Genomic DNA, 23,765 nt, shown 5'->3' with positions numbered 1-23,765 from the left:
AGAAACTGGCCTCAGGGCTGGGCCCAGGGCCTTGGTCCAGACCAGAGTGTACCCCGGGCTGCTCTCTAGGGTAGGAGTAGGGGCGGGCCAGGGTCAGCCCCTGGTGGTCAGAGGTGTACCCACTTCTAATCCCACATCTCTTGCTCCTTTGCTCTATGGCCCATTGATCCATCGCTGCCTGTATCTGGCCATATGGACTGATAGCCGCCCCTGTCATTTATTAAAAACCTCCAGCAGGCTAGGATGGCTCAGGGTTTTAAATTCTCACAGCAATCCATTGAGGCTCTCATTAGCACTCCAATTTTCCACACACAGAAACTGAGGCTCACAGAAATCAAGTGAGGTCAGGCTGCTGGTTAGGGTTGTGTCCAGGTTCACATGCCACTTTTCCACCAGTCACCCCACTCCCCTAGCAAAGGAGCAGTGATGCGAGTTGAGCTGCTAAGTGCCAGGGACACTTTCACTGAACACACATATTTATCTTGTGATGCAGAGGCTCATTATCCTCATGTTACAGATGACAACACTTCAGTAACTCGTCTGCAAGTTGTACAGCTAGGAAGAGGCAGGACCAGGATTCAAACCCTTGTCTGTGGGACTCTGGACCCAGACTCCTTGTGTTTACATGACAATTGCCAGTTCAAGAGCAGTTTTACCTACACTGCCTCATTTTCTCTTCACACTCTCCCTGACAGAGAACTGGTTTTAGTTTTTTGTTTTTGTTTTTGATTTTTGAGACGGAGTCTCACTCTGTCGCCTAGGCTGGAGTGCAATGGCACCATCTTGGCTCACTACAACCTCTGCCTCCCGGGTTCAAGCGATTCTTTGGCCTCAGCTTCCTGAGTAACTGAGACTACAGACACCCCCCACCACACCTGGCTAATTTTTGTATTTTTAGTAGACAAGGGGTTTCACCATGTTGGCCAGGCTGGTCTCAAACTCCTGACCTCAGACATTTTGCCTGCCTCGGGCTCCCAAAGTGCTGGGATTACAGGCATGAGCCACTGTGCCTGGCAGAGAACTGGTATTTTTATGCCCCTTTGTAAAATGGGGAAACTGAGGCATGGTATAATTAAGTAGCTGACAATGGCAGAACCGGAACTCCTGGGAATATCTGCTGACTCCTGATGCTCTTATGCCAAACACAACCCCCAGTGGCCTCTCCTTAGACTAAACTGCTGCCTCCCCTCTGCCTGCTGCTCTGACCCTTGTCTGCCATTCATGGAGCCCCTGAAATCTACTTTCTCCTCCTCCTCCAGGAAGCCCTTCTGGACTTGGCATAGCAGAGTGGCAGCTTCCCTCAGCCTCTCTGCTCGTCTCTGGAGCACAAACCAAGGATGGTGCTGGGGCATCTTTCTCTCCATGGATTCAGTTCCTCTCCAGAAGAGAATTAAATGTGCTCAGTTCCATTCCAGAGCCTTCACTCTGGACCTTCTCCCTGCAGGAACACCTTGCCCTCTCCCTCTGCAAGCCTCCCCTCTCCTACCTGAATTCCCTGCTCAAACAACCTTCCTCCAGGAATCCACCTAACCCCATCACTCATGTAATGGCCCACCACTGAGCTCAGGGGCTTTGGCAGTTTGCTTCTCTCAGAACCTCAGTTTCCCTACCTGTCACACCCACGCACCTCATTAGAATCACCCAGAAGCTTTGTGAGCCATTCAAACACCAGGTGTCCTTACTGAGATTCTTACCCAGTGGATCTGGAACACCCCTAGATACCTCAACTGCTCCCAGCTTCACCTTCTCCCACTTTTAGCTCTCATCGTGGAAGATGGGTGGGAAAACAGGCACCACTATCCCCACACCAGCCCTTGAGTGAGTGCCGGTGATGGTGTTAAGGCTGGAAAACAGCTCTGATTGCAGATTGATCGGTTATACACTGAGCTGGTTGTCAAGAAGAGAGAAGGAAGTTGTCAATACTGCATTGCCCATGGGATGCAGAGCCTCTCCCATGGGCTACCCAGGAGAGAGGGAGATGCTTCTGTGCTGCCCAAGGTGTTTTTGCAGTGTCTTGGGGAGAATGTGGATGGGAACGCAAGGCACAGCCCCAGCCTCTGCCTCCCCAGCCCTGGACTTCTTTGTTCTTCCTTCCTCCTCCAGAACCAACTTGGAGCTCAATGTGGAACAGAAGAACTAAAAGAGCACATCATTTAGAAATTTACTTTCATTTGATTTATAATTGTATAGTTTGACATGGATCTGGGAGCAAAGAACAGGCCATTTGCCTTCATTGTACCTCATGCGGGCGTGTGTTGGCATTTCTCTAGTGCTACCAGGGCAGGGGGCTGGGAGGGCTGGTGAGGTCCAAGGTGTGGTTTTTCTGTGATTAGAACATTTAGGGTAGAGTCTACAACTCTACACTGAGCCCATGTGCTCTGAGGGTCTTCCTTTTCCAGCCCAGCCCTGCATGAGGCTGTGCAGTGAGAGGAGAGGAGGGCCACATGGGCGCCGGGGCCACTAGCACTGTGCCACCTGGCCCTGGGGGGAGCAGAAACCCCAGCACTGTGCCCCAGTCTCACGTTCCGTTGGGGGTCTCTAGCTGACCCACACTCAGGCTTCAGGCTGGGCCTGCTGCACTGTAACTCTAGCCCACACCCAGCCACATGAACCTCCCATTGGGTCCCTACAGCTCAGCTACACGGGGGCCCACAGGCACACTCACAACTGAACCACAGGTAGCCAGGTAACTGGATTTACAAGCCATAGCAGCTCATTGTCGGGGCTGGCGGTGCCTACAGGGTCTCCCCCTCTGGTCTCTGCTTCCGCTTCAACTGTGGTCATAAGCATTAGAGCCAGGTTGGAATTTGGACCCTGGCTCTCAGTAAGCTACTTCATACCTTAAAATGCAGTTCCTCCTCTGGAAAGTGGAGACAAAAATACTTACTTGTAACAGTGCCATGAGAGCTAAACCCCAAGCCCAGGGCTCACACATGACATGCTCAATTAGTGGTGGCTCTTAGGGTCATTCACAAGGCAGGCACCAGCTCCACCCCTGCCATCAAGGAACACCTTCCAGATATGCAAGCACCTGCAGAGCCAGGCCAAGCTGTCAGTCTTACTCATCAAGAGGGACTTCCTTGTTCCAATTACCTGCCCCAGACCTTCCTCTTTGGATACAAGAGCAGTGTCTCCTGCTCTTAGGGGAAATGCTGGCTGCTCTCCAAGGTCACATTATCATGGCAGACCACTTCCCAGTGAGCCCAGCATTTAAGCAGGAGCTACCACAGATGGATACATTAGGGGTTGCCACATACCCTGACAAGGAGATCTTTTTAAGTAAAAGAAATGGCCACAGATGTTCATTGTGTGACCATCCACTGATCACCCTCATGCACCAGGCACAGTGTTCGGCAATACCTGCAAACTGAGGCTCAGAAAGGTCAGGCGAGGTCAGACTTCTGGTCAGAGTTGTAGCCAGATCCACATGCCACTTTTCCATGAGCCACACCGCTCCCCTAGCAAAGGAGTGGTGACATGAATTGAGCAGGGCTAACTCACATGAGTGCTGTGTGAAGCACTGATGTAAGTTAGCCTGCTCTCGGGGTGCCTGGACACACGGGAGAGAGCCAGGCAAGAGCGACTGGAGAACCATCCAATGCACCACTAGTGCCAGACCTCTGAGTGAGGAAAGACATCCCAGAGGAGGGATTGCTTGAGCTGAGTTTTGAAGGATGAGAAGGGGTTCCCTGGGCAGCCACAGGAAGGAAGGGTGTTCTGGGCAGAGACCACCGCTAATGCAGAGGCTCCTGTGGCCCCATTACAGAGAGTCACTCTAGGTTCTATCATTGAATTCACCCAACTCATGTACTATGAATAGATGCTCATGGTAGATTGAGCATCTATTATGTGCCAGCTCCCAGACTGGGCACTGAGAGGCTGAGGGCAATGGTGCTGGGCACTGGAGAGACAGGTGGAATTATTCATGGCCCCTGCACCTGAGGAAGATTAGACAGGCATCTGGCAGGCACCCACACCCATAGATAGAGATATGAACAGAGTACAGAGGGAAAGAGGGATGGGAGAGGATGGTTTGGACAAGGATGAGGCAGGAGGATGGGGACTTGGGAAAGCTTCGGGGAGAGAATGTGGCTCACCTGGGCCTTAGAGGAAGAAGTGACTGTGAGAGGTCCCAGGAGCAGTGGGTAATGCTGGGGAGTTCAAAAAAAACAGCATGCAAAACCCACATACTTGATTCAAATAGCTGATGACATCGGGCGACCCAATGTCAGTCAGTCTCCGAGGGATATCAATGACTCACACGAATCATATAAATCAGAAAGAGTTTAATAAGGGACATTTTATAAATGTGTTGGCAGGGTGTAAGTGGAAGCAGAACTGTTAACACCTCAAGGTCTGAAGGGAGTGGTTACCAGAACCCAGAAAGAGAGGCCACCACATGAGTAGCACTGACCTCCAGTCACCTGGCCAGCCTGAGGTGACCACAGGAGAGGGAGATGGGGGAAGAAATGCCTTGACTTCTCCTCCAACCTTGGGATCCCCTGCTGGGGCTTCCCATTGACAGAGTCCAGAGACACAGGGTCTGGTGGACTCAGTCCGAGCAGATCAGCTCCCTGGGGCAGAGACCAGGGGCAGAGGACGGCCAGTGATCTGAGGGCTGACAGAAGCTCCCTGGCTCCTGTAACATTCCTGACTCTGAGGTTCTTCCTCTGAAAGTGGGACAGCATGATCGCAGTCCTAAGACCTTCCCAGGGTTCATGAAAGGATCATGTGAGATAGAAATGGCCAAAGGCTTTGCACGAAAATAATCTATGCTCCTTACAGCAGGCCTGCAAGGCATCCTTCAGTGCCTTCAGTCAGTCCTTTTAGAATTCATAAGGGAGATAATTTAACAGATGAGAAAACTCAAGTTCAAAGAAATGTAGTCGCCTCTCTAAATTAGTTAACTCCTTACTTTGCAAGAGACAGAAACCCAAGTCAAACTGGCTTCAGCAAGAAGAAAAAAGTAATTGGCTCCCATAAGTGAACAGTCCAGGAAAAAAATATGGTTTTATTGTTTCAGGCATGGTTGTATCCAGGCATTCATTCGATCAAGGTTACTGAGTATCTGTTTTCTCCGTTGCTTTGCCCTGCTGTCCTGTGCTGACTTTATTCTCAGGAAGAGTCTTCCTGAGTGGTGAAAAAGCAGCTTCAGGTATATTTCCACCAGCTTAGCAATGCCAGGGGAAAGAGAGCCCCTTCCCCAGATTCCCAACAAATGTCCTAAAGCTGACTTCCCTGACTCTGGACCAATCCGCATGGCCAGGCAATGAAAGCTCTCATTGGCCAGGCTGTGTCAAGCGCCTCCCCTGCTCCCTGGAGCAGGAAGGTAGGGCCAACACGACTGAGAAAAGGCTAGGATAGGATGGGAAAAAGGACAGCCAGAGAGCTGACTTCCCAAAGGGAAGATGGCTGGGTGGCCAGAAACAGAGAGGGGAGCGGAGCTGTCCACTGGGCTCCCCAGGTATGCTTGTGGGCAGCCCATGCCAGGTCCAGCCTGACTGTCTGACTCCCAAGTTGTGTGTGTTTGGTAGGGGGAGGTTTATTTGTGTATTTTGGACTTTTAGAAACTGCATCCTATGCCAGTGGTGTGCAATACAAAGGCAGGCACATAGACGGGGCATGCATACAGGGCGGGGATGGCAGGAGTAATCAGGAAGGCAGGGCCTGTTCTGAAGTGTTCTGAGTTCTCAGACAAGGAGTCTAGGGACTGGGGCGGGCAGTGCTCAGGTCGACCTGGCTGGTCCCAATCCCTCCATTTCAGGCTGACAGCCTCAGGATCAGGAGCTTGGAGGCTGATCTCTCGAGGTGCCTGCCATGCTGAATCCTCCTGCCACATGTGTGACCCATTGCCCCCAGCTCCTCCTTCCTATGCTTCCCCTCCACCTAGATCCTGATGTATACGAAGCACCGGGAGCACTTTGATTTCTTTTTGTTCCCACTTGAAGGTCTCCTCCCCCTGCTCACAAAAGCATGGTGTGTGTGCGCATGTGTGCGCGTGTGCACATGATGGCATGAGGCCCAGGAGTCCCTTTTTCTCTGGGGCTTTGACGTCCCCATCAGGAGACAAGGGCTGCAGGCAGTGCAGAGAGGAGCCTTTAAGGCTCTTGGCTCCCCGGTCTCTCTCTCACTTTATTTACCACCCTTCTGAGGCACAGGGAGGATCTAAAGAGAGGATGGGGAATGGGATTTAATGCCAAAGCACTTCAGGTTCAGAGAGAGACAAGATTAGAAAAGGAGGGAGAAACGAAGGAGGGGGAAGAGGGGGGATAGGGGAGGATGAGGGCAGGGACAGAGAGGCAGGGATGAAGGCTAAGAAACAGAGGGAAAGGCAGCGACAGAGGTGGGGAAAGACAGGAGGGTTCAGAGACAGGCAGGAGAGACACAAACACAGCACTGCCCAGGCCAAGCCCAACAGGAAGCTTGGGGGTGGCCTCTATGGCAAGCAACCAGGCAGAAGGAGAGGACACAGGGAACCACTGGGTCTGGAGACCCAGGAGGAACAGGGCCATGGGGCTTCAAGCAATGAGTGTGTCTTGGCCTGAACTGGGGAGACAGATGTCCCCCAGCCTCTCTGGCATTGTATTCCTCTTCCCCAGAGGGCTGAGTTCCAGCACATAGAGTGTAAATGAATATGACAGGGCCCCTGCCCCTGTGGGCTCTTGTCTCCTTCCCAGCTGGTGTGCTGCATGCCCCTGCTGGCCTCCGCAGTGCCTTCCTCCAAGGGGGTCAGCACACGTGGCTCATCTTGGAGCCCTTCCAGCCCCACCCCACAACCCAGCCAGATCCACAGCCAGAGACTGGATGCCAGCATTAGAGCAATGATGGGATGTGGGGCCGGAAGTCCTTCCTGACCTGCCAGGCCCAGGAGCCTCACCCCATCATGGGAAAATGGCCAATAGCAGGTATGGATGAACCTTCCACCAAGTCTCCGTTCCAGCCTGACCACCCTAGAGAAGAAGGTGCTAAGCCTACAGAGGTTTGTCTGAGGTCCCTGGAAGCTGCCCAACTCAAGGTGCTGCTCCCCAATTACCCCTGTGATCCCCAGACCATGGGGGACTCACTGTTCCAGAGATGCCTTGGTGCCTCACTGCCCTGGTACCCTCACCTGCTCATCTGATGGGGCCCAGAGGCCTGTTTGAATTGGGACCACTGGGGTCCCCCAGTGCTTCCCTCTCTCCCCTGCCCCCACTCCCCAGCCTCTTCTCCGGCTAAGGGCAGCTAGACTTCCACCATTGATGTGTTGCAGAATATGGATTGTTATGACATCCCAAGGAAGGCCCCGGACCAGAAGCTGGGAAGAAATAGATGGGCAGGCAGCCTCTCTGAGCCTCAGAGCTCATCAGGGGAGGTAGGTATTTTACATTCAGCCCCGCGCTGTCCTGTGACTCACTGTTCCAGAGGGGCCTCCCTCCCCCTCCATCTCTGCATTTCTAGAGTCCGATGCTCCATGAATTTTGCATCAGGTTCAGAGGTAGGAGGTATACGGCTGACACTGCCAAGCCTGCTTTCATTGTGCTGAGGTATGTGTGTGTGCATGTGTGCGTTTGTGTGCATGCCATACATGTGCACACTAACACACGCCTGACCCTGCAGACGCTCTTGCACACTGACCCCAACACCCTGACTCACTTGCATCCACGGGCCTGTGCCTTCCTAATGCCCAATCACAATCTCACCATGCCCATTGCAAAGTCAGGCACCCATCCTCACACCCTCACTGGCACACACGTGCACACCAGCCTGTGATCACACTCAGATATCAGTCGCACACGCCCAGATCCACCCGCAGCAGCCAAGGACTCTTCTGATGACTTTCCTCATCTCACTGAGAGCAAATCCACATCTGGGCAGACAGTCCCACACCCACGTTCCAACATACACCCCACCTGACCTGCAAAGCACACTCAGACATTCCCAGCCTCACAGCCGGTGACTCACCATCCAGCACTGAATGTGCGCGGCAATGCTCACGCTGCCTTTTCTCAGTACTCATTTACATGCCCTTTAAAAAGCTATATGTTTTACTGCTTACAAAGCGCTCGTATGCAGATTATCTTATTTATTCTTCTCAATAGCCCCGAGAAGTGGCATTTTGATTATTATCATTTACTGCGAGGAAAGGAAAACTCAGAGCAGCCGGGGGCCCTTTCCGGGGTCCCATGGGTTGTATGAACCAAGACGGGCCAGGATGCCTGTCTGTGTGGCTTCGAATATTCTGCTTATCCTCATGGCTGGTCACCGGCCTACACAGCACCTTTGTGCCAACTGGAAAGAGGCGTTCTCTTCAGGTCAACACAGCCCTGTGCCATATGCCCTACTCGGCAACCAGAGCACGGGCTCAATCTCAGACCTCACTCACCCCTTGGCTGTGCCCACGGGCACTTGCACCTATAGAGCACACACAGCCGCTCTACTCTTCCCAGACACCTGCTGACGGGTCCCTGCCCTCCTCAGCACCTCCCTCTCTTTCCCTGTACGCTAGGTATGGCAGGGTCCGGTCCTAAACCACCTCTGAGACACAGCCCCTCACTTCACTTTGACCGAGAAGCCCTGGCCCTGGACCCAAGATGCTTGGGAAGCCCCTCTTCCTGGGGCCTGGAAGGAAAGCCCCAGGGGCAGCTCTAAGCCAGACAGAGAAACTTGGGGTGAGCTCTCTTGGGGGCCTCAGTCTCCCATACCCACCCGGCTCCCTGTTCCTCTTCCCTACACAGTGCCAATGTTGGAGCACGGAGGCCACCTGACCTCCCTTGAAGAGCCCCCTCCACTTCCACTCCCTCCTTCTTTCCGGGAGCTTTCTGGGGCTCCGCATGCTGTTTGGTAAATAAATTGAGGGCAGCGGGAATAATATACCTGTCAAACAGCAGCCAGCTTCCAATTTCTGCTGTCAGGCCCGCCCAGCCGTGCCACTCCAAACCCACTGACATGCTGCCACAAGCAATACATTTTCCGAGGCCCCCAAGGGCAGGGAGGGCTGGGCTCACCAGGGGATTCCCAACTAGTTGGTGTTGCTGCAAGGCAGACCCGAAGAAGAACTGCCCAATGGAAGAGCTGGTAGGAGAAGAGCTGTGGCAAGGCTTGGGTGGGGGGGTTGGAAAAGGGGGTGAGTTTCCGGGCTGCCTTGGAGGGCAGTGGAGGCAGGGGCAGAGGAGTAGGTGAAATGACCCTCTGACCCTCTCTGCACAGGAGGGAGTCAGAGGTCATTGAACCCCGTCACCATGGAAGTAGCTTCCCAATACTGGTCCTTCCTAATAAGTGGGCAATAGTATTTTGAGGTAAAATCCTGAAACCTGAGGTCAGAAAGGAGCAGGGGTCACTAATTCCAGCCCTCTTCCCCTAGCTGAGCTGCGCTTTCATAGCCACAGGTGTTCAGGGCTTAACCAATGTTAAAAATCTTCCAGGAACAGCTCCATCCAGCTCAGCACGAGGAGCTCTCTAGCCAGAGAGCCCTTGCTCCAGTCTGACCCTGACACTGGAGCTCAGACCGTCTGCCCTGTACTGACCTTGGGGCCACCAGAACAGGGCAGCACTGAGCCTTCCCTTTGCCGGCCCCCTGCCACCCCACACACTCTCCCCACTCAGTGTCCAGGCCTTCTCATCCCTCAGGTGGAAAAGCCACACCTCTCTCCTCATGGTTCCCCACAGCCTCCAAGTCATGTCTATGAGCTCCCCAACCCCTTGTGCCCCTAATCAACTGCTCAGCTGTGGACCTGGTGGATGCAAGTGAGTCAGGGTGCGGGCCTCCCTGCACGTCCTTAATGCCTCTGAGGGCTGGAAGAACCCTGGGAGCAGAACACACCCATTCCCATGGGAGTTCCAAGCAGGGCCTTTCACTGCCAGTTGCCCCACACCAGGTCAATTCAGGAAGGAGAGGCCCTTGAATTTGGAGCTGGAGGCTGGGGATAAGAAGTAGAGATGGCCCAGGCAGACATTCTTCCTGTAGTTTCTCTCTCTAACTATAAGAACCAGGGGCCTGGGCCCTCCTAGCTAAGGGGTGATGTGGTGCACAGAATAGAATGCAGGAGGCCAAAACAAATGTAGAGCCTCTTCTCTGGGAGAATTTTGTTGTTGATTCAAGGATGAGAGGACTTTCTTAGAGCAGTAGGGCCTGGCCCCCAAAAGCAGAAGCCACTGCGCAGTGTCCCAGGCTCAACGCCCACTCCAAACCAGTGCCAAGCCATTTCCTCCATTTTCTTCAAGCACTGGCACACATCTGTACCCACAGAAAATGTTCCCTCCAAATTTCAGCCCCTCCGCATAGACAATTAGAGGAGGAAGGGAGCCTGGAGCTCCTCTCATCTGATTCCTCATTTTTACAGGGGGAGGAAACAGAGGCTAAAGAGGGTTCAAGACCCAGAGCGGACCATGGTGAGTGATTTCCAGCAAACCATGTATCTTTCTGAGCCTGTTTCCTTATCTGGAAAATGAGGAGAGAATCCCTATCTGTGTCATAGGATCAATAGAAAATACAGTTCATGAGGGCAAGGATTTTTCCTTTTTTGCTACTGCTGCACTCCCAGGACCAAGCTTGAAAGTAGGTATTTGTAATAGTAAGTCTGTCTCCGTGAATGAATGTGAAGCACTTAGTAGGTGCTTATTAAATGGTAGCTCCTGTTATTCAAAATCCTAGGGAGCTAGCAAGAAACCCCGGCCTCCTGACTCCGGATGCCAGCACACTTTCTCCACCCCTTCTCTGCCCCACCCACCTGACTTCTCCCATCCCTGCACTGCAGCCCCAACCTTCTTTATTATTATTATTATTATTATTTGAGATGGAATCTCGGTCTGTCACCCAGGCTGGAGTGCAGTGGCACAATCTTGGCTCACTGCAACTTCCGTCTCCTGGGTTCAAGTGATTCTCCCCGCTCAGCCTTCCGAGTAGCTGGGATTACAGGTGCGCACCACCACACTGGCTAATTTTTGTCTTTTTGTAGAGATGGGGTTTCACCGTGTTGGCCAGGCTGCTCTTGAACTCCTGACCTCAAGATCTGCCCACTTCAGCCTCCCAAAGTGTTGGGATTACAGGCATGAGCCACCACGCCTGGCCAGCCACAACCTTGCCTTAGGGAACTGGAAACAGGGCAGAAGGGAGGGAATCTCTCCATGAAGAAGAGGCCAGGCCTGAGCGCTCCTTGTCACCACACTCTGAGGAGCCCACAGAGCAAGGGGGACCTAGCACATTTGTTTCCATGTCATGCAGAGGAACCAAAATAAACACAAACAAATTTGGCAACACAAGCTCAGGGTGGGCCAGCCCCCCTCTGCCCTCCCTGCTGAGCCACTGCTGTTTGCTCATAGAGATGAAGCTGAGTAACTCTCAGCCACCCACTGAGCTGGGAAGCCGGCCCAGCCCAGCCTCCCGCACAGCCACAGGAGATGGGGGAGACAGGAGACTTGCACTCTTGCTCCTAGTCCTGGGGTCTCAGTGCCTTCTGAGGGAAAAGCCTTCCTGGGCCGTGGCGTGTGGAATTTAGTTCAGCTCCACAGGAGGCCTCCTGTCCCCTCAGTTGGCTGTATGCAGAGGTTATGGAGTATTAGTAGGAGGGGAGGGGAGCAGGGACACGGAAGGCTGGGTAAAGGGCCCTCCTGCTTGGTGACTGGGGTTGCATGAGCTACCTTCTCGGGTCCATCCTGGCTCTGGAGGTACAACCAAGCAAGGGGGACCCCACACAACCCTCACTCAATCCAGACCAGAGAAAGGGATGGAAAGGGCAGGGGCCCCCATCCAGCCTCCATGTCAGCCACTTCTCACATCCAGGGTCTCCACACCAAGATGCTCTCAAGCTGTTTCCATTTCTCTCTTTCTCTCTCTCATTCACTCACACTCACCCTCACACACAGTGAGCAGCAGGGTCCTCACAGCAGGAAGCTGGTCAAGGAGGCCCAGGCAGTGAGTGGGGCAGGCGTCGGGGCAGCAGCCTGCACTGCTGGAGCTCCGTGCGTCCCTCCCGCCCCACCCATCCTGCCTAGTGAGGGATGTGCAGACTCTCTGGTTGTCAGAGGACAGAAGGGTCTGGACAGGACCGGACAGGGAGCCTCAACCACTGCAGCACCCCAAGGGATGCTTCCATCCAACTTGGAAGTGTGCCTGTCCTCACCCCAGCCCCTGCCCGTATGTGCACACACACAGGCCCAGGAAGAGGAGGATCTGGATTAGCCAAACAAAAAGCTCGAGCTTGAAATGAAAGCCAGAGGGCCCTGAGCCGGGCTTTGCTGGATGCACTTTCTGTCGTGCACAAAAAGACTCATAACTGCAGACCTGATCCTCACCAATTCCTGGCACCCTGCCTAAGCACCGCCTCCTCCTAGAAGCCTCCCCAGAGTTCGTCCAGGCAGCCCTCTCTCCATCCTCTTTAGGGGGCATATCTGCAGCACCATATATGGTTGTAGAATTGGGTATTAACATTTTCTTTAGTCTTCAAGTGAGATTTGAACACACACAATACACACATATGCAAACACAAGAATAGATGCAGATATGCACTTGTGTGTGTGTTTGTGTGCATGTGTGCACGCCCCCACTGCATGCACACACAGTGCTGGGCATCTGCCTTCGTGTTCCAGCTTCAGTCTGATGCCATCATTCTGCTGTCCTGTCGGCATCTATGTGATGGTACTAGCTTATGGGGTGACCGAGTGTGGCCTCCCTCAGTCATTTCCTGGTGTCCCCACAGAAACTCCTGGGACAGTGCATGGCTAAGGACACTGGTGTTGTGATCAGATGGACCTGGTTTGACTCTTGCCCCAAATGGTGTCAGGCAAGCCCCTCCCTGCCTCTGCACCTGGGCTCCGGGTCAGCTTCCCTTGCAGTGTCACTGTGAGAATTAAACAAAAACATGGTACCCAGCAGGCGTTCTCTAACAGCATTTCCATTACTGTCCCTTCATAAAAGATTAGAGAGATGATGTAGATGAGGACAGATTTCAGCTCAGAAAGCCAGGAGCTTTTTCAGTGTCCAGGCTCTCTGGGCAATGCCATCTTCTAATTCAGGGCAGGACAGGGGAAGCCCAGGCAAACTCCGTCTTGCCGGGGCTGGGGACACACCCAGGATGGTAACAGCCCCCACGCTAGCTTATCTAGCTCCCACAGAGAGCCCCTCCTCCTGCACAGTTTCAACAAGCCCCTAGCTGCCTCAACCTCCCAAATGCACACCTGTGGCCTGTGGGACATTTAGTGCGGCCACCAGGAATGAGTATGAGGGGGCTGGAAGGATTTGTGGCTAGAAAGAGGGGACAGCTCTGATGGCAAGTGTCAGTGCCCCACAGAGTCATGCCAACCCCGGCCTGTGCACACACAGCTGCCATCAGCAAAAGCAAGGCTGGGCCAGGCCAACCTGAGACTCCCAGCCAGCCCCAGCCTCCCGGGTTCCTGAGCAGTCTTGCTGCACACACACAGCACCCACATGTGTGGCAAGACCAGAAGCCGTGGAGTCTAGGACTACTGAGCTGGAGACTATGGCAGGCCTTTGGGGGTCTGTGCATACCCACAGATAGGAGGCCAAAGTGCCTGTGTGCACACACGCCCGTGTCCACACATGCACTGTAAGCCTCTGGACAGGGAGGGGTCTGTCGCCTTTATCAGATTGCAAAAGGATCCATGATCCCCAAAAGCTCAAAGTTGTTGTAGTACATTTTAAGTTCATGTTTCAGTTGAGGCAAGTAGAGGCCCAGAAAGGTCACCTCTCAGTCCAGTTCCCCGGGGAGAGCCCTGGACCCTCAGCTAGGGATCCAGAGAGGACCAGAGTGGCCTGCCTCATGGACCCATGCACGCTGAGCTGCTATCTGCCTCTGTCTCCCTTCCTGGGGTGGCAGCTCACCCCCTCCTCTTCCTACCTGCCCCCTCCACTCCTCCAGTACAGGCGAGAAGGTCCCTGATCAGCCATCCTCCCACGACCTTCGTGAAGGACAGAGGAGAGGAAAGAAGTGCTCTTGGTAAGACCTCCACCCTGCCAGCCGCCAGGCACCCAGAGCAAGGCCAAGAGGCGGGCAGGTGCGTGGGCGGTGGTGCCCCCTACACGCCAGCCTCGACAGCCCTCCCAGGCCTCCCTGCCTGCCTTCGAGTGTGATGAGTTTATCTCCATGGGACAGAGAGGTGCGTTTGACGGCAGAGACGGCTCGGGCTGAACTCCTCTGTAAGCGACTCCCGGGGGAAGGGATGAGAGAGATGGTATCGCCTCTGTTTGTCAGTCAGTCAGGAAATGAGTCTTCCTGCAGGCCCTCCCAATGCCGCCATGAGCTCAGCCCAGCTGCCTCGGCAACTGAAGGAGCTGTCAACATCCCACAGACCCAGGGTGCAGGAGCCCTGGGGACACGAGGAGATGAGAAATAACTCACCCAACCAGCCCCCAAGTGAAAGGAAAAAAAAAAAGAAACCAAGCAGAGCTCGTCACTCTGCTTCCTCGTCCCGATGCTAGGGCAGATCTCTGAAGTTTGGGAAGAAGCAGCAGTTTGAGGGTGGAGAATATACCTGGGAGAGCAGGGACACGTGGGGACCATTTATGTGGGCACCCCAGGGGACCTCACCTCCTGGGCCCATGTCATCACCCCTGCCCATGTTGGCTCTCGCCCTGCAGGGTCTGCCTGCTCCTTCCCTGGGGACTGCCTGCTCCTGGCTCCACCCTGCCCAGGCAGCCAGCATCTGGGGGTCACAGTCTCTCTGCAGTCTGGGGTCCAGGGTCCCTCTTGTGGATAAAGGAGACATGGCCAAGGAGTGGGGAGAGTCGGGGACGAAGGCCAGCACATGGGGCAGCCCACCTCATCTCCCTGGCTGTGTACCTAGACCTCCAAGGCTCAGCTGTATGTTAGTGATTCGGGAGAGGAGGCTGAGAGGCCATCTGGGCCTCTTTGGATGGGGAAACCAGAATCAGAGACAGGAGTGGCCAGACTTGTGATCTTTGCCCCACTCGGAGGGGAGAGAAGGCCTTGCTAAGGGGTCACCACTGCAGCCAGTCATGAGTCATCAGATGCGAAAGCCATGGAGGGCCCCGGCTGCCACGTTCAGCAAAGGTGCCTGGAGGAGAAAGTATCTCCTCTGCCCTTTGTTCCCCGTCTCCCATCTCACCCCAGACAGAGGCCCTGGCTCCTCCTCTCTGTGTCTATCTTCAGCCCACCCAGTGAGGATGGTGGGAGTGCTCTATGCAGGGTGCTGACCAGAGGCCCAGGCAGCTTCCCCTGGGGCTGGGGCACTCCAGGCCCCAGTAGGCCCCCACATCCTCCCAGCATCCCCCTATTTGATGTGTGCTGTGATGGGAGATGTCAAATGTCTGTGTCTGTTTCCTTATCTGTGAAATGGAGATGCCATGATCTCCTGGGAGCATCATTATAAGAATTCGAGATTGTGAAGAACCTGGCACATCCAGACATGCCTTTCAAGGTTATTACTATTGTTGTTAATGTTGTAACTCTCTGCGTGGGGAGAGTCACATGTGTGGGGATCTAGGGCTGCAGGGATAAACCCCCCTAAAAGCACATGGGATGCAGTCTTCACTCCAAGTCAGCTCCCATTAGCACTGGGCCTGTGCTTCTGCCCAACTTCCCCAAGCCAGGCCCGGCGTGAAGCACAGAAAATCTACCTGGCTCTGGGCTGTGGGGATGGGGAGAGTGTGAGAACTGGGCTGGCCCCCAGGAGTACTTTCCATTCTTCCTGGTCTAAGCCACGGAACACAAGGCCAAGAGGGACCTCAGAAACCAGAAGCCACCCAGTCCCATGCCACCCTCCCCATTCGACAGAGGAGGAAACTGAGGTCCAGAGAGGAACAATGTTTTGTCCCGGGTCGCCCAGCAGGCTGAGAACAGAACTCCTGGCTCCTGGTCCAGGGCTCTGTCCACTACTCAGAGCTGGCTGCCCTCCTGACCCCAGCCCAGGGCACACAGTCACCACCTCACTCACTGCTTGGGAAACCCTGGATTTTCCCAATCCAGAAGACTGCCTGTTTAGGAAAGGTGCCTCTGGGAGAAGACAGAGTGAATGGGGATATACAGCAAGACGACACAGGCATCTCCACCCACGAGGCACAGTAGGGGTGGGCTCCTCTTCCTCCATCCCCCAGAACCACCCCCAGTACAGCATAACTGGGATCCCAGCTCACCCCTTGCAGGAGCCATTACCAGGGAGTGAAGGTGGCAGGGGAGCCCGGGGGTAGCAGATGCCCTGTGAGTCTCAGTGGCTCCAGGACGGGTAAGGTACTTATGCTGGGAGGGGGCAGGGGACGCAGAGAACACAAACCCAGAGGCAGGCGCCCTGAGAAGGCATCCACAAATGGAAAGGCTCTGTCCAAGTCTATTTAGGCTACTAGAACAAAAATACCACAAACTAGGTGGTTTATAAGCCACAGAAACGCATCTCTCGCAGTCCTACAGGCTGGGAAGTCCGAAACCGAGGCAGCAGCAGATGCAGTGTCTGGCAAGGGCGCATTTCTTGGTTCATAGACAGCCGTCTTTTCACTGCATTCTCACACGGCAGAGAAAAGGAAGGATCCCTTCAGGGTCCCTTTACAAAGGCACTAATCCTGTCCATGGGCTCCACCCTCATGATGTGATCACCCCACAAAGGAGTTGCCTCCTGATGTCTCACATGGAAGCTTGGGGTTTCACCACGAGAATCTGGGGGGCCGCAAACCTTGAGAGCACAGCAGGGCCTCAGAGGCCAGGCATGTGTCACCATCTTCAGAAAGGCTCTGTATCTTCCTTTCCCAGCCCTGGCCCATTCCCCAACTGCCCCAGAAAGGAGGGGGGCCCCAGAGAAGCATCTGAGGCACCCGTGTCATAGGGCAGGGCCCTGGTACAGCCAAAGTCAGGTCAGGAACCCCAAACAGGCCACCCAAACTCTTCAGAGCGGCCCTAGAAAATAACTCCATGCTCCCTCCCAGAGGGAAATGGTCCAAGCCGCCAGCCCACCCCTTAAGGGGCTGCTGAGGGCATCAGAACTCAGGCGTGGCTGTGACCCACCCCACGCACCTCCAGGGAGCCTGGTGTGAGGTGGGCTCTGGTTCTGCTTCTGCCACTGCCTCCCGGTGTGGCCCAGTCACCCCTCTGGCTCTTAGTTTGGACCAAATAAGTGACTTTCAAACTTTTATAGAATTGAAACTCTTATTTTGTTAAACCAAGATGATTGCATCTATTTCTTAGCCATAACAAATTACCACGAACAAGGTGGCTTGCAACAACAGAAATGTATTCTTTCACAGTTCTTGGGGCCAGAGTCCAAAATCAGGGTGTCAGCAGGCCTGCACCCCCTCCCAAGGCTCTAGGGGAGACTCTTTCCTCTTCTGTTCCTGTTCCTGGGGCTGCAGGCGTTGCTGGGCTTGCAGGCTGCAGAACCATCTTCACACAGCCTTTCCCACCTCTCCCCCATGTGTCTCTCACAGGACAGTTGTCATTGGATTTAGGGTCCTCCCAGATAATCCAGGCTGATTCCATCTCCAGATCCTTGACTTCATCACATCCTCAAAGATCCTTTCTACACATAAGGCCACATCACTCACAGGTTCTTTGATTAGGATATGGATACACCTTTTGGGCAGCCACCTGTTCAAACCACTACAACGATCTTAGTCAAAGCCCTGTTCTGTTGCTCAATGTGCTAAGTAAGCAATGGAGTTTGAAATGAGTGAAAGCCGGAGCATTATCCCCGCCTCTTCCCCTCTCCCGAGCCCCTGCCCTCCCCTCCTCCTTTCCCACCTCGGGGCCTCTCCAAGGAAACGTCAGACACCCAGGTCCCCTCTTCCACTGCCCCGTGCTTGGCATCGTGGAGAACCCCCGCTTCTAGGGGCCTCATGGGAGGTGGCCTCACTCTCCACACAGGCTCCCAGATGCCCCAGAGAGTCAGAAACAAGCTCCTCACTGCAGTCTCAGGGCCTCCAGCCAACCCTGGCCACCTCACAGTCGCTCTGCACCCACTCCCTGCACCCTGCCCCCTCCCCCAGAGCTGAGGGAGCTTCCTGTCCGACACGGGAATTCCAGACACTGTGACTTCTGTTTCTAGGGTAGCAGGGGGTGTGGGGAGTTGTGAAGGGGTGACGTCCAGGCACAGGAGGGCTGGGCCTGTGACAGAAACATGGCTGGCAAAGGTGGGTGTGAGATGTGGGGGGCCAGGGATATTGGGGGTCCCTGGTAGTATCTGTGTGAGGGGTAGGGAGTTCCCTCACCCCTAGAGACAGAGGGCACAGAGCTGAGCTCACTGCTTCTCCTGTCAAGGCTCAAGTGGTTGTGTGACCTCAAAAGGGTCCTTCCACCTTCCAGAACCTCACTTAATGATGATATCAACAACACCTTCCCCAAAGGATTGTGGGCGAACCCAACAAGATAAAGGCTGGAAAAAAAAAAAAAGGGTCTAGAGCCAGGCATGGTGGCTCATGCCTATAATCCCAGCACTTTGAAAGGCTGAGGCAGGTGGATCACCTAAGGTTAGGAGTTTAAGACCAGCCTGGCCAACATGGTGAAACCGCATCTCTACTGAAAAAACAAACATTAGCTGGACATGGTGGCATGCACCTGTAATCCCAGATACTTGGAAGGCTGAGACAGCAGAATTGCTTGAACCAGGGAGGTGGAGCTTGCAGTGAGCCGAGATCTCGCCATTGGACTCCAGCCCGGGCAACAAGAGCGAAACTCTGTCTCAAAAAAAAAAAAAAAAAAAAAATCTGTAAATCCATCTGGTACGGGGCAGGGAACAGGAGTCAGGGATGAGTGGTTTACCTTTCCCACCACAGCTGACCTCTGAATGCACAATAAGGGTCCCAGAGCAGAGACCAGCAGAGACTGGGAACTCAGCATGAGAGGCTGCTGGACCCAAGCAGGACAAAGGAGCTGGCAGGGACTGGCAGGGGAGTGGTGGGGACGAGGACAGGCAGTGGTGGGGAGCCCTCTGCAAGGACAGAGAGCTGAGGTGCTCTCTTGTTGGTAGCTTGACCCCTACCCCAGTGGCTGGTGGGGGCGAGGGAGGGGCAGGGAGCCCTCTGCCCCTACTGTCATGCCCAGCACTGGTTCTGGCACACGGCAGCTGACGGCAGGCTGGGCACCCTTGACTGAAGCTGGGCATGCTTTGAGCTGCTCGCTCACCCAGAAGGTGCTAATTGAGCTGATTAATTGAGCCAATTACCTCGGCCTCCCAGGAGGGCTGGAGCGGGCCTGGCTCCTGGGAACCAGGTGCAATCCTGCAGAATGGACTGACGAGGGAGCCAGGCCCTCCGTGGGTGGGCTGTGCTCTGCGCCTCCGCCCTGCCCGCCTGCACGAGCGCAGGATGAAGGGTGGGCTGATGCCCACTCGAGCAAGGTGAGAGAGGCTCCTGGGCAAACCTAGGAGGGTCCAGCCAGAAGGGAGGTGGGGCTAGAGCAGGTGTGGGGACCCCAGGACAGGAAGAGGGTGCTCCAGGTGAGTGATTGATTCTACAGAGAAATGAATTATCCTTTCCTGCTGCACCTTCTGCTAATTTTGGAGTGTAAGTGAAAGTGAGAGTGAATGTGAAATGCAAATCATCAGGCCTAGCATTTGTGACATGCGGGAACGGTATGAATTACCTCTGCCCTTTGGCTCAGCCAATCTACACAGCCACCCTGCAGGCACTGTGGCTGTTGTTGCCATTTTACAGATGAGGAAAATGAGGCTGGAGGGACTGCCACTGACTGAGGCCACACAGCTGACAAGGGAGGGGGTCAGATTCAAACCTGAGTCCTCCAGGATGCAAAAGCCTGAGGTGTGACTGGGCTAGGGAGCCAGCAAGTGTGGCAGCAGGAGGGAAGGCAAGGCCCACGTGCCTGTTGGCTGCCTGGGCTCGAGGAGTGCAAGGACAGGGGCCTGGAGCGTGTCTACCCACAGATGTGCGCCTGGCAGGATGTGAGTCCTTCCCTTGCAGCCCCTGCTCTCACCTGGGACCAGTCTCCAACCTTGAGCCCAGAGGAAGGCCAAGGATAGTCCCTAGACCAGAGGGAAGGAAGCTCCTTGTCCCAGCAGTTCCTCCTGTCTCCCTTTCTCCATGCACACCATCACCGGAGTCCACACCAACATCCTGGCTTGCCTGGACTTGTGCGATAATTTCTCACTTTCACACCTGTTCCCATTCAATGTTGTCTCCAGACAGAGGCAAGGGGTGTTTTTCTTAAGAAAGAAGGAAGGAAGGAAGGAAGGAAGGAAGGAAGGAAGGGAGGGAGGGAGGGAAAACACACACACATATCTAATCACAACCCATTTTTGTCTTATTTTGTGTGTGTGTGTTCAAATGATGTGTCTCTTTATTTGAGCAATAGAAACCAATCTTCATTGCAGGAGAGAAAATGTACCTTTTTCAAAAATTACTTTTATTGACATATACTTTACATAAAATAAAGTGTACCCTTTTAAGTGTATAGGAAGTGAATTCTGACAAACGTGTACACCTGTGTAACCACCATCCCATCAAAATATTTCCGTGACCTTAGAGAGATCCCTTATATCCTTCCCCATCCCCCACCCCAGGAAACCACTGATTTCTATCCCTATAAATTAGGTTTGCCCTTTTTAGAATTTCACACAAATGGAATCACGCAGCAGGTACCCTCTTGTGTCTGGCTTCCTTCACTCGGCATAACATTTTGGACTTCCTGCATGTTGCTGCATGTGTCATGCATGCATGGAAAGGGAGTCCCTTCCTCTTGCTCTATAGTATTCCTCAGTGTGGATGCACCATAGTGTCTTTGTTCATCGCCAGTTGATAAGTGTTTGAATTGTTTCCAGTTTGAAGCCCCCGATGAATAAAGCTGCTATGAACTTCGTGCAGAAGTCTTTTTGTACATAGATTTTTATTTCTTTCGGGTAAATACTTTGGAGTAGAATAGCTGGATATGGTGAGTACATGTCTAAGTTATAAGAAATGAAACTGCCAGGCTGGCCTTTAGGATCAATCCTGAGCTCCACCGGCCTGACCTTCAAGGCCCTGCGTGCTCTTGCCCCTCCTCTCCTTTCAGACCCATCTTCCCTCCGTTTCCCCCGTCAGCCACACACTTTCTTGCTATTCCTTTTAAGTGTCAAGTTTTTTGACCACAGGGCCTCTGCATGTGCTGGTTCCTCTCCCTAGAATGCTCTCCCCACCCTTCTGTTCTTCAGGTGTCATCTTAATATTCATTCTTTGGGGGACTTCCTAAGCATCCCCCACACAGTCTACATGTGGTATTCCTCACACATTCTCAAAGTTCCCTGAGCTTTTTCCCTTATAACACACGCCACGGTGTTAATTACAGAGTGGCTTGTAAGATTTACTGTTTGCTAGTACTCCCTTCTTCTCAACTATAGGCCCTGTGAGTGCAGGAATCATGCCTCTCATCTCCTGAATCTAGCACAGTACCGGACGCAGAGACGCTGCCATGTAGACATTTTAGGTGATTAAACAAGGGATGCTGAGCCCCAAGGCTCAGGATGGGGCTTCCATGTCCTACTGAGGAATCTGGGAGCCTACAACTTGCAGAGAGAGGCCCGGACAGCCAGGCAGGACAGGGATCCCACCCCAGACCCAGTGTCTGGGGAGAGGGAGGGAAGCAGAGAAGAAGGAGAGGAAAGAGAATGACTCATTGTCAGAGACACATGGCAAGGGGAGGGGAAAAGGCAATTCAGTAGCTTCTTGACCTTTCTTTTGTGAGGGGGACAAATGTTCCAGCCCCCAGTGAGTGGGGGAGGCAATTAGGTACTCCCAGAGCCAAGGAAAAACACTTGCCTGGGATTGGGCGCATAGCTCACGCCTGTAATCCCAGCACTTTGGGAGGCCAAGGCGGGCAGGTCACCTGAGGTCAGGAGTTCAAGATCAGCCTGGCCAACATGGCGAAACCCTGTCTCTACTAAAAAATACAAAGATTAGCCAGGCATGATGGTGGGTGCCTGTAATCCCAGCTACTCAGGATGCTGAGGCAGGGAGAATTGCTATAAGCAAAAACCAGAAACATTTCTCAGGCTCACAGAGAAGGAATGTCGCCAACCCCCTCCCTGCCCCATCACTGCCTTTATCATTGTTAAAAAGACCCCTTCATTCCCAAGCCCCGCAACAGTGGCTGTCTCCACCCTCACCCCAGCTGTGTGCAGCTCCAAGGCTGAAAGAACTGTCCAGAGAGAGGGTGGCACCAGCCCAGAAGACGAGGAAAAGCAAAACACAAAGGGGCAGGATGATACCAGGGACATGGGCTCTTCCACCCCATCCCAAAGCACTCGGATGAGGCCAGAAGCAGGGCACCTTGGACCTGGGAAAAGCATGTCGGGAGAGAAATTCTCAGAAATCTTTTTTGATACACGCAGAAGTTAAGCTCACTAAGGTGGGGGTGGGGGCACACAGGAGTGGACTGTACACAGGACAGGGCCCATTTAGGGTAGGACTCGCTCATCTCTAAGAGGCCAACTGAGGCTTGGGACTGCTTCCTGTGTGGCCTGACTTGTAAAGCAACTCCCCTATCCCTAAACAAAAAGCCTGGTGGGGAGAGGCAAGCTCTCAGCCTAAAAGGGAAATGGTCTCAAGGCCTTGCAAAGCCACAAGTGCTAATGGATACAGACTTCTCTCTGGGACCATCTCCCAGAACTTATCTGCCATAAATTGAGCTTTTAACTTCTCACTGACCAGATCTCCTTCTGTAGTTTTGTTTGATTGTTTGTTTGTTTGTTTTTGAGACAAAATCTGGCTCTGTCGCCCAGGCTGGAGTGCAGTGGTGTAATCTCGGCTGCCTCAGCTTCCCGAGTAACTGGGATTACAGGTGTGCACTACCATGCCTGCCTAATTTTTTTGCATTTTTAGTAGAGACAGGGTTTCACCATGTTGGCCAAGCTGGTCTCGAACTCCTGATCTTAGGGGATCCACTTGCCTTGGCCTCCCAAAGTGCTGGGATTATAGGCGTGAGCCACCCCACCTGGCCTCCTCCTGTAGTTCTAAACCACATTTAAACCAGGGCTCGGTTTACGGTTCCTGAGAGAATCGGAGCCAGTTTGCTGCTTGCCACGCAGACATCTTGCTCCTGCTCCCCCAAGACACACCCAAAATAAAGCATGTTTGGCTGGGTCTTGCCTCCAAGGAAACGCTTAGGATGGTGAGGAGCTGCCAGGCAGATGGAGGAGACAGGGAGAGGAACTTAGGGGCCAGAGCCTAGGGCTATTCACGGGCCTCACCATTTCTCTGAATTCTTCAAGGAGTAGTCATTCATGTCAGGGCCCACGTTAGGAATGGTGGCAATGGGTGCATGGGCTTCAAGCAAGTCAGTTCACCTCACTGAGCCCTGTTTCCTAATCCGAAAGTGGGAGATGAAAATAATAGTACCTTGTCAGCAATAGCTTGTCAGGATTAAATAAGGCAATGCATGTGAAGCCCTGGTGCAGAGCAAGTATTCACAAAATGCTAGATCAAATGATGAATAAACCTTCCATTCTGTAACCATTTGTTTTTGATCCTCACATTTGTCAAGTGTTTTATAGTTTATGAAATACGTTTACATTTATTTTCTCATTTGATCCTACAGCAATCTTGTAAGTATACAGGACAAATACCATTGGCCCCATTTTACAGATGAGATAACAGAGGCCCAAAAGGGTAAAAGAAATTGTGCAATTTCTGTGGGACCTCATGAGCAGCATAACTAAAGCCCTCTGACTTCTATCTGTATTTTTCCCCCACTGGACTTCCGCTCTGCCATGTACTGCTGGGATCCATCGGGTTCAGCTTGCAACCCAGCAGTCCTAGGAACCTCTGAGGCTCTGTGGAGGCTTTAAGAGCTGAGGCCCTTTTCTTCCAACTAAAGAAAAGGGTTTGGGGTGAACACAGCTGA

Source organism: Trachypithecus francoisi, unplaced genomic scaffold (genome assembly GCF_009764315.1).
Source record: "Trachypithecus francoisi isolate TF-2019V2 unplaced genomic scaffold, Tfra_2.0 Lachesis_group8, whole genome shotgun sequence".
Taxonomy (NCBI): domain Eukaryota; kingdom Metazoa; phylum Chordata; class Mammalia; order Primates; family Cercopithecidae; genus Trachypithecus; species Trachypithecus francoisi.
The sequence above is the reverse complement of the archived record's forward strand: the minus strand, read 5'-3'. Positions refer to the sequence as shown.